The sequence below is a fragment of the Galeopterus variegatus genome, unplaced genomic scaffold (assembly GCF_000696425.1).
Source record: "Galeopterus variegatus unplaced genomic scaffold, G_variegatus-3.0.2 Scaffold62, whole genome shotgun sequence".
In the NCBI taxonomy this organism is placed as follows: domain Eukaryota; kingdom Metazoa; phylum Chordata; class Mammalia; order Dermoptera; family Cynocephalidae; genus Galeopterus; species Galeopterus variegatus.
The window spans coordinates 890,709-901,630 of NW_007726173.1; positions in this window are offsets into that span (position 1 = coordinate 890,709).

Here is a 10,922-nt window from a genome sequence, read left to right on the forward strand (position 1 = left end):
GCCCTGGGCCCGCGAGGGGCTACCCTGGCCGAGGGTGCGGCCTGAGAACCGGGCGCAGCGGGGCGGTGGCCGGGCGTGGCGTCGCCGAGCTCTGGGAACTGCGGGGTGGGGGCCCGCGGGGTCGCCCACGCTCCTGGCGCGTTGCCGGCCTGGAGACGCCGCCGCCACCCTCCTGCGCCCCAAGGGCCCCCGTCCTTCTCGAAACCCCGCCGAATTCCTAAGGAGGACCTGGGATTGGGCCCCGCGCTAACTAGGAGCGCTCCTTGCCCTGGGCTTCCTGGAGCGGGTGGCCGGGGCGGCCGGCCTTACCCTCCCGAGACCCTCCCGAGTTGGTCGTTTTCGTCGCGGGCTCGCAGGAGAGCCGGGAATTCTACCACAGGAACCTGTCACTTCAACGGAGGGCCTGCGGGAGCAGTGTGCAGTCCAGGGGGCGCACGGAGGGGTCCCGTGAGTGCCACAGACGGAATGAAGGGCCCAGAGGGACAGAAACTGGGGGTGGGAGGAAGTTTGGCGACCACAGCCCAGGTGGTGCAGACAGGCCCCCAGCCGTGAGGTGCAGCCGCTTGCAGGGGACCCTCAATGGGTCTGGGGGCTCCACAGGAGAGGTCTGTGCGGGAGCCTCCATGTGCCCTGGGAGGGCCCTGCACAGCGCTGGTTCCATTCCCACCTGCAGCCAGGGCGAGGCCGCTTCTGCCTGGGGCTGCCTGGGAGGTGAGGCTGACCTGCCTGGAGCCTGCCTGACCTGCTGGTCCGGCTGCACCCTCGGGAAGAAGGGAGGGTCCTCCTCTGGTCCACCCCCTGCTGGGCAGTCTGGGTGGTGGGTCTGACAGGTCTGGCTTTGAGGCCTGCTAGGGCAGTTCCTGTCGGGTGGCCTTGGCCCAGTCCCTTGCCCTCTCTGAGCCTCACCCGAACATGGGCAGGGGTGCTACTCTCACAGGGTTGATGTGAGGACTCATGAAGTAACTGTGGAGAGCTGTACCCAGAGAGGGTTGGCACTGGACGTGGAGGACTCCCTCCCAGGTGGAGGGAGTTGTGTTCCCGGGAGGAGGGCCCACGTCGGTCAGCACCTCCACCTGTTGCCCAGCAGACGCCACTGTGGCCACCTCTCAGGCTCTGGTTTGAGAGCTCAGGGGCCGTGGGCAGGTGCAGCAGTGCCAGGCTGGGTCTGTGGTGCTCAGAGTGTCCAGAAGGTCTTATCAGTGAGGCTGCCCGCTGACTGCCATAGCCACTTGGTGGCAATTTCATTTTACGGCATATCGTCCCTGTGCTATCTGCATGGCCCCTCAGCAGCTCAGTGGGAGGGGCTGGGCTCAGGCGGGGGAATTATGGGGTGTTTCCCTATCCATAACTTTGAGTCATTCTGTATGGTGTGAATAACTACATTATAAATTGATAAAAATAAACATATGTTTCACGGCATCACTCTGTCCTTGTAGCTGGTTGTCCTTTTCCTCAGTTCTCATCGCGATCTGTCCCTCCCAAGCAAATCACCATTTTCCTTCTTACTCCAGGAAGCAGAAATGAGGACGGTTGTGTGTGAGGGTGCGGGGTGGCTGGGTCCTTACCCAGAGCCCTCTTCCAGCCTCAGCCCTGCCTCTGGCACTTTGGTTTCCAGGAAAGCCCCCAGCCCCTGCACCAGCTTTTTCTTTGCTGGGGAAGGGACACCTCCAGGATGCAGCAAACTGTCTCTGATCTCCCCAAGCCAGGATACTGGGTCAGACACCCTCCCTCAGTTTGAGCTTTGCTGCCTCGGGTTGGCCTCCAGAGGCCCCACTTTCAGCCAGCTGCAGCCGGCTTCTGGCCTCACCCAGCACTAGCCTCTTGGCTGGTTCCACCTGTTCTTGGCTAGAGGCCGTGGGCTGGCCTTGGGGACCTGGCCGTGGGAATGGGTAAGGTGGGAGGGTGGAGGGGTTGAAGTGACAGGGGCCCCTTTCCAGGCCCTCCCACCCCCCTGCCCCAGGCATTGCGGACTGAGAATCAGTCGTGGGTTCAAACCCCAGCTCTGGTGCCTATAAGTAAGTGATCTTGACGAAGTCCCTTACTTCTTGGAGTACCTATTTCTTTGCCTTGCAAAGAGGGGTGGTAGGGCTTGCTGGGGGTCTGTTGAGTGGATGCAGCCAAACTCCCTGAGACTCATCTGGGGCAGAGATACAGCCATCAGGGGCACTGGCTTTCCCTCATAGTGGGAGGGTCAGTAGGGGCCTCTTGGAGGGGCTGTATTTCAGCCAGGGCTTTGGAGGGCCAATGGAACGTGGCCAGGTGGCAATGGGGTGGGGTCTCACAACTGGCCCCTGTGGTCCTTGGGGTCACCAGGGGAACAGATAGCTCCATCTCTGCAGAGACCAGACCTGTGCTTCCTGGTACCCCCACCCCGTCCACTCCCAGCCTCTCCAAATGCTGCCCCTCCACACAGGCAGCGCATGCTGAGGGGCCCTGTATCCATTCTCTTCAGTAATGGATTCCTGAGAGTTAGCGGGTCACATGGCCCTCTCGCCAGAGTTGACTTTCCCAGCACCTCCCTGGGGTTCTAGCATGGGCATCCCACCCGATTCTGCCCAGGGGCTGGGGACAGAGGCAGTGTGACTTCTGAGCCTGCCCTCAGAGCACGCTGCCTGTCCTCTGCCTCCTCTCTCTCCCCTATGGAGTGGAACTAGGACACTGTGGTGCGGAGCCTGCTCTGGTGCGCAGACCAAGGGCCACACCCTGGGGCACGGCAAAGCATCCTTGGATGTGGCTGACCAACTTGTCCAGGTTTGCCTGGGATTTTCTGATTCTAGCACTGAAAGTCTTGTGTTCTGGGAACCGTCCCCCCCACCCCAGTCCCAAGAAAAGTGGGACAGTTGGTCACTGTACCCTGGACCAGTTCATGGAACATCCTGCCCTAGCCACTTGGACCAGTTACCAGCTTGTCTTTTTCACAAGAGAAATAAACCTTCTGTCTTTCTAAAGCCAGTTATTTTAGTCTCTATTAAAGTAGCTAAACCAGTACGCTGTCAGTGGCTCTCAAGCTTTGGCGTGTCGCTGACTCACTGGCAGGTCTAATAAGGAACACAGAGGCCCAGGCTCCATGAGGTAGGATGGGCCGGGAATCTGCGTCTTTATCAAGTTCCCAGGGGAGTCTGATAAATGCCCAAGGCCGAGAGCCACTGTCTTAAGTAGTAGACCTCAGTAAGAGGAAAGGGTCAGAAGAGGAAGACACAGGCCCCCGAACCTACAGCTTTTGGAGATTTCCTGGGCCTCTAATCCCCAGGGGAGCAGGAGCCCAGAGAAGAAATGGCCCCTCATCCCCTCTGTCCTCCCCCCCCCACGCTCACCCCAGGAGCCCTCAGCACAGCAGGGGCCTCAGCCTCCAAGCCCCAGCCCCCACTGCACAGGTGACCCGATGTGGCCGGGTCTGGGAGAGGACCTGCACGAGGGAGTCTAACTCCAGTGGTGTTTGCAGAGGACAGTTGTCACAGAGACGAGGAAGGGCAGATGACGGCTTCTCACTTGGCTTCGCTTGGTGAGTGCTGTGGGGGTGGGGGACAGGCCTGCCCACCCTGGAAGGGCTCTGGGGCCAGCTGTGGTTCAGAGGCTGTGAGGGATGAGGATGAGCTGGGGGGGCACACGTGGATGTGAGCCTACCTTGAGCCCTCTGGTCTTGGGGGTGTGTGCTCTTCTCTTTATTTTTTTGAAGGTTAGTTGACATTAGTAAAGTGCACGTGTTTAAAGTGTATACTCTGATGGCTCTTGACACATGAACATGCCCAGAAAACCATTACCACAACCAAGATAGTGAACAGTCCCCAGAGGGGCTCATCTGGCCCTTTGCTATCCCTTCCTCCTCCCCAACACCCCTGGAGTTTTCTTTGTTAGAAGGTTTTTAACTGCAAATTCCAGTATCTTTACTAGATCTAGGACTATTCAGATTATCTATTTCTTTTTGAGTGAGTTTTAGCAGTTTGTATCTTTCAAGGGATTTGTTTATTTAGCCTAAATTGTCAAATTTATTGGTCTAATGTTGCAAAGAATACTCCATTACAATAATATGTATTAATAATCTGTAGAATCTGTGGTGATATCCCGAACCCCAGAAAGAAACAGCCCTGCTGACAACTCAATTTTAGCCAGTGAGACCTGTGTGGGATTTCTAACCTTCAGAACTGTAAGATAATAAATCTGGGTTGTTTTAAGCCACCAAGTTTGTGGTAATTTGTTACAGCAACAATAGGAAACAAATATATTCCCTGTGGACAGCTGAGTTGCAAAAAGGGGCCCTTTGCTCCAGGTAGATGCAACCCTACACCAGAAAGAGCAGCTTCTCTGACTAGACGTGGCCAATGTCCACTCCATTGCCCAGGCAGCCTTTCAAGGCCACTGCACAAGGGATTCCAGGCCCTGACCTGCTCTCCCAGAGCTCCAAGCACCTAGCGCTGAACAGCCTTGGGGTGGTGAAGAAGTGATTTCTTTTTTTTTTTTTTTTTTGTCTTTTTCCGTGTCCGGCAACGGATCGCAACCCTCAGTGTCACCCCCGTACCAGACTGGGACCGGCAACGGGATCGCAACACTCGGCGTTGCCCCCGCGCCTCGCTCAGCCAGTGAGCGGGAACCGGTCTGTATGTGGGATCCGAACCCTCGGGCGGGAGCGCCGCTGCGCTTCCCAAGCGGCGCACTAGCGCAGTGCACCACCGGGCCGGCCCGAAGACGTGTGTTTTCTGTCTTTCTTTCCTGATCAGTCTGGCTAGAGGTTTATCAATTTTATGATTGTCTGAAAGAACTAGCTTTGAGTTTCGTCAAGTTTCTCTTTTATTTTTCTGTTTTCTATTTCACTGGTTTCCACTCTGATCTTTATTATTTCCTTTCTTCTCCTTATTTTGGGTTTAATTTGCTCTTCTTTTTTCTAGTCTCTTTTTAAAAAACATTATTTGTTTAATTGACAAATAAAAGTATATTTATCATGTAGAACTTGTTTTGTAATATGTATACCTGAAGTAGCTAAATAAAACTAATTAACATAAGTCACATACTTTTTTTTTGTGCTGAGAACACTTAAAACCTACTCACTTGGCTATTTTCAAGAATACAATATATTGTTATTAACTATAGCCACCTATTATACAATAGAGCTCTCGAATTTATTTCTCCTAACTGATGTTTTGTATCCATTGACCAATATCTTCTCCAACTTCTTTTTCTAGTTTCTTAAGGTGAAAGCTGAGGTCACTTATATATGACCTTCGTTCTTTTCTAACAAAGGTATTTTTTGTGCTATAAGTTTCCCTCTAAGCACTGCTTTAGCTTAGTCATATAAATTTACATATATTGTGCTTTCATTTTAATTCCATGAAAAATAATTGCTAATTTCCCTTTTTAATTTTTCTTTGATATTTGAATTATCTAGAAGTGTATAATTCAGTTTCAAAATACTTGAGAATTTTCTCAATATGTTTCTTCATATTGGTTTTTAATTTAATTCTATCCTGGTTACAGATCATGTCTGTATTATTTGAGTTTTTTTTAAGTTTATCAAATTTGTTTTAAGGTTCATAATATGTTGTACCTTGGTAAATAATCTGTGTGTACTGAAAAAGAATGTGTATTCTACTGTTGTTGGGTGGACCGTTTTATATATATCAATTAGGTTAATTCGATTGATAATGTTGCTCAAGACAATTATATCCATGTGGTTCTTTTTTTTTTTCTTTTCTTTTTTTGTCTACTTGTTCTAAAAATTATTGAGAGAGGAGTGTTGAAATCTCCAACTATAGTTGTGGATCTATTTCTCCTTTCAGTTCTATCCATTTTTGCTTCATGTATTTTGAAGCTCTGTTATTTGGCAAATAAAAACTTAGAATGCTATATACTGTTATTGAATAAGCTTTTTACCATTATGAAATTGCCGTTTTTTTTTCCTTTTTGTCTTTTTTCGTGTCCGGCAATGGATCGCAACCCTCAGTGTCGCGCCCATACCAGACCGGGACCGGCAATGGGATCGCAACCCCTGGTGCTGCGCCCACACCCCGCTCAGCCAGTGAGTGGGAACCGGTCTGCATGTGGGATCCGAACCCTCGGCGGGAGCGCCACCGTGCTCCCAAGTGGCGCACTGTAGCAGTGCGCCACTGGGCTGGCCCTGAAATTGCCTTTTTTATCCTTGAATATATTCTTTGCTCTGAAACTTACCTTTTTTGTTTTTAATATAACCACTCAAGCTCTTTTGTGATTAGTGTTAGTATGATGTTTCTTCTTCTGTCCTTTCACTTTTAACCTATTTCTCTCTTTACATTTAAATTGTGTTTCTTGTAGGTAGCACATAGTTAGATTTGATTTTTTATTCAATCAGACAATCTCTGCCTTTTAATTGGGATGTTTAGACCATATACATTTATTGTGATTATTGATGTGTCTGGGTTTTGATCTATCACCTTGCTTGTTGTTTTCTTTTTTCTCCAAATTTTATTTTCAAGAATTGTTGACACCTGTACCCCTCTGTGAAGAAAGCAGTGTATGGTAACATTATTTTACAAGAAAGGTGAAAGCTCTCATGAAGCAAACTGTTAAAGGGGCACCATCAACACAGATGCAAACCCAGTGTTTTCAAGATAAATCTTTTATTTATAAATTTTAAATATGTCTTGGCCTTTGCTTGTTTCATGCAGTTCTCTGCAGCAGAAATGTTTTTTTGAATTTCAACATCATTTACAAATCTTACATATGCTGCAGCATATTTATTAGTCAGCTCTGTTGTCTCATCAACCTGGAGAGAGAAGGTGTTGTTTTTCAGTTTATTACATACAACCTTTTCAACATTAGTTAAGCACCAACAATACATCACCTTATTCACCATTTGAAAGCAGAATCTTTTCATTTCACTACACTGCATTTTGTCGTAGCATTTCATTCATTCATTCTAATTTTACATGCTGGCATTGCTAGTTTTCTTTTTCTGGGCAAGAAGTTTGGCTGTTCAGTAGATTGTTTCCCAGGCCTTTCACAACTAAAGTTCTATTTTGTTTGTTTTGAAATTCCAATAGTGATTTAAAATAATCAACACCTTTTCTTATATGATGGCTGTGAATTCAGTGGAGCCATTGCTGCATTTGAAAGTTGTTTTCCATAGATTATGGAAAACACACAATGGAAGAGGAAGACTTGAATTACCAACCCATGTTGAACTCATCAATAACTTTCATTGTTAAAACAGGTGATTTTGTGTCCCCTACTCCACCACTGCAGTGAAACGACACATAAGATTTTAATTCTTCATCATTAACCTCATCAGAATTTCCCAGAGGCCGACATAGAATCTTCTTCTTCTATCTCAGATCTCATCTTCAAAATTGCCACACTGGACCTCAGATATGTTTGTAAACAAAATGCTAATTAAATATAAAACAAAAGGGCATAATAGGTAACTAAACAAAAAATTGCAATAAATACAAAATCTTCAAAATACAATTCTAACTTACACCATTCACATTTTTTAACATTTGGTACAATAGTAAAGCAGTGGAGGAAGGGTGGGGGGTGGTGGTGGTTGAAGCAGATGAATCATAGCACTAAATTCCTACTTTAGAATAAAAATTTCTGTTGGGTCTCTACCCTTGCAAACCGTCTCTTGGCTGCATGTGCGCACCTTGGCTAAAATCCACTATATTGATGTCATGTAGGTCTTGTGATGGTAATGAGCATGAGGAATGAAAACAGAAATCCCGTAAAGAAAAACCCAAGTATTCCACACATTGTTTAGGGGAGGCTACACGAAGACTGGAGGGAAACTTCTCTATTACGCTAGCAAATGTTTCTTGTTTTCCACTGCTTTCAATGAGATGGAGTTGGAATGTCCAAAAAGCACTCTTGAAACTATGCAGAAAAACTATGCTGGAAGCCATTGGCTCTTTCACTGTCTATGTTCTAGTTCCTTCTGTATAAATCCAGTAGGTGAAATGATAAGGGAACTTCAGATTCTGAGATTACATAATTGTTGTCCTTTGTCTCCAGAGCATGCTTAAGTGTACTACAGAGAGCAAATTTCTCCCTTTGTCATAAACTCAGGCTTTGGAAAACATCCCACCTAATGCTACACTGGGAAATTCCACTTTGCTGGCTTTGCCTCTTGTAAATGAAGAGGTGTGTGCTTCCGAAGTGTGGTATGCCATCTGAAGAAACTAGCACTTCGAAGCTGCATACAGGGAAAGGGTTATAGAGGAAGCGTCGTGGAAAATTTGGCAGAATAACTATGGTGATAACATACTTGACGTCACTTCTTCCCACTGCTGTTCTGCCTTAGGTTCCAGATTCTACATTTTCATGTCAGTCTCAGAGGCTGGGAAGTCCCAAGTCCAAGGAACACGTCGGGTGAGGGCCTTCCTCTGGGTGGGAACTCTCTACAGGGTTCCACGGCCACCAGGATATCACATGGCGAGAATGGGCTGAGCAAGAGCTCTTGCTTGTTGTTTCTTTTTGTCCCATTTGTTCTTTGTTTCCCCTTCTTCTTTTTTTTCTTTCATTTGGGTTGATTGAATACTCCGTGATTCTATTTTATTTCCTTTGTTGTCTTATTAGCCACAACTCTTCGGCGTGTTTTCTCCTTGCATGTGTGGTATACATCTTTAACTTATCCCATTCTACTTTCAAGTAATATCATACCAATTTACATATAGTATAAGAGCTTATGTATAGTATATTATAGTATAGGAAACCTATGAATATATAACAGTGTAGTTCCATTTCCCCCATCCCAGGCTTTGTGCTGTTGTTATCCTTTATTTTATTTCTTTATGTTATAACCCCCACAATATAGTGTTATTATTTATCTTTAGTCAATTATCTTTCAAAGAGATGTAAAAATTTTTAAAAAGTTTATATTTACCAACATTTTACCATTTCTGGTGCTCTTGATTCCTTTGTGTAGATTCAGATTTCCATTTGGGTGTGTGAGGGTGATCTGGCTGCGACATCTGTCACCCCGTTGATCACCACGGTTGATTTGGTTGATCTGGCTGGCTAGGCTGGTGACCCCTTCCTCCCCCACTGCTCCATGTATGTCCCTGTTGAAGCTGCATGCTTGGTTGAAGAGGACGACCTTCCCTGACAGAGGAGAGGACTGTTCTTTACTCATAGATATATGTGTAGCTGTGCTCCCCTGCTGGAACCTCCACGTAAGCTCTCAAGGTTTCCATTTGGTATCATTTGCTTTATGCCTACAAGGCTGCTTTAACTTTTCTTGTAGTGCAGGCCCACTGCTGTTAAGTTTATTCAGCTTTTTAATCTCTAAAAATGTCTTTATTTAGCTTGTGCTTTTCAAGCATATTTTCACTGGCTATAGAATTCTAGGTTGAAAAAATTTTTTCTTTCACTACATTTAAGTTGTTGTTCCAATGTCTTCTGGCTTGCTTTATTTCCAATGAGAAGTCTGCTGTCATCCTTGTCTTTGTCCCTCTGTATTTAACATGCCTCCCCGCCACCCCCACTGGAGGCTTTTAAGATTTTCTCACTTACCACTGATTTTCAGAAATTTGATTATGTGCATTGGTGTGGTTTTCTTCATGTTTCTTATGCTTGGGGTTCACTGAGATTCTTAGATCTGTGGTTTTGCTGTTTTCATCAAATTTAGAAAGTTTTCAGCCATCATTTCTTTAAATATTGTTTACAAACCCTTACCTCCTTTTCTGGGATTCCACCTGCATGTATATTAGGTCACTCGAAGTTTTCCCAAAGATCACTGAAACTCTGTTCATTTTTTAATAGTCTTTTGTTTTCTTCCTGTTTCATTTTGGATAGTTTCTATTTCTTTCTAAACAATTGCTTCTTCAGTGTCTATTTTACTATTAGTTTCATCCAGTGTAATTTTCATATTGAACATTATATTTTCCATCTAGGAAAGTTTAATTGTATCTGTTTTTTAGTTTCTGTATCTTCTTGAACATATTGAAATATAATTATAAAATAGTTTTAATGTTCTTTCTATTAATTTTATCATCTGTCTCATTTCTGAGTCTGTTTCTATTGATTGATTTTTCTCCACATCATGCATTTTTCTGTTTTTTTGCATGCATGCTATTTTTTTTTTAAAGATGACTGGTAAGGGGATCTTAACCCTTGACTTGGTGTTCTCAGCACCACACTCTCCAAGTGAGCTAACCGGCCATCCCTATATAGGGATCCAAACCCGTGGCCTTGGTGTTTGTTATCAACACCACACTCTCCTGAGTGAACCATGGGCTGGCCCTTACCTGCTAATTTTTTATTGGTTGCTAAACATTGTGAATTTTACATTGCTGTGTGCATGATAATTTTTTTTTCCTTTTTGTCTTTTTTACTGACCGGCAATGGGATCGCAACCCTCAGTGTTGCGCCAGCACCACGCTCAGCCAGTGAGCGGGAACTGGTCTCCACATGGGATCCGAACCCTTGGTGGGAGCGCTGCCGCGCTCCCAAGCGGCGCACTCTCCAGTGCGCCACCGGGCCGGCCCAGATAATTTTGTTGTCTATAAATATTTGTGAGCTTTTTTTTCTGGGACATGGTTAAATTATTTGTATATAGTTTGATCCTTTGGAGGATTGCTATTACCTTTGTTAGGTGGGACTAGTTCAGCCTTTATTATAGGGCTAATTTTTCCACAACAATGAGGCAACCCTTCTGAGCACTGTAGCCCATGCCTTGTTAATGAGAAGGCCTTTTCCTTCTGGTTGGTGGGAACACAACCCATTCCCTGAATAAGATTATTTTTTAAATTAAAATTTTTTTTAGAATTATGGGAAAAATACATAACATAAAACTCACCATTTTAACCATTTTTAGGTGTAAAGTTCAGTGGCATTAAGTATATTCATGTTGTTCTGCAACCATCACCACCGTCCATCTCCAGGACTTTTATCAACAGTTTTTTTTTTTTTTTTTTTTTTTTTTTTTTTTTTTTTTTTCCGTGTCCGGGCATGGATTC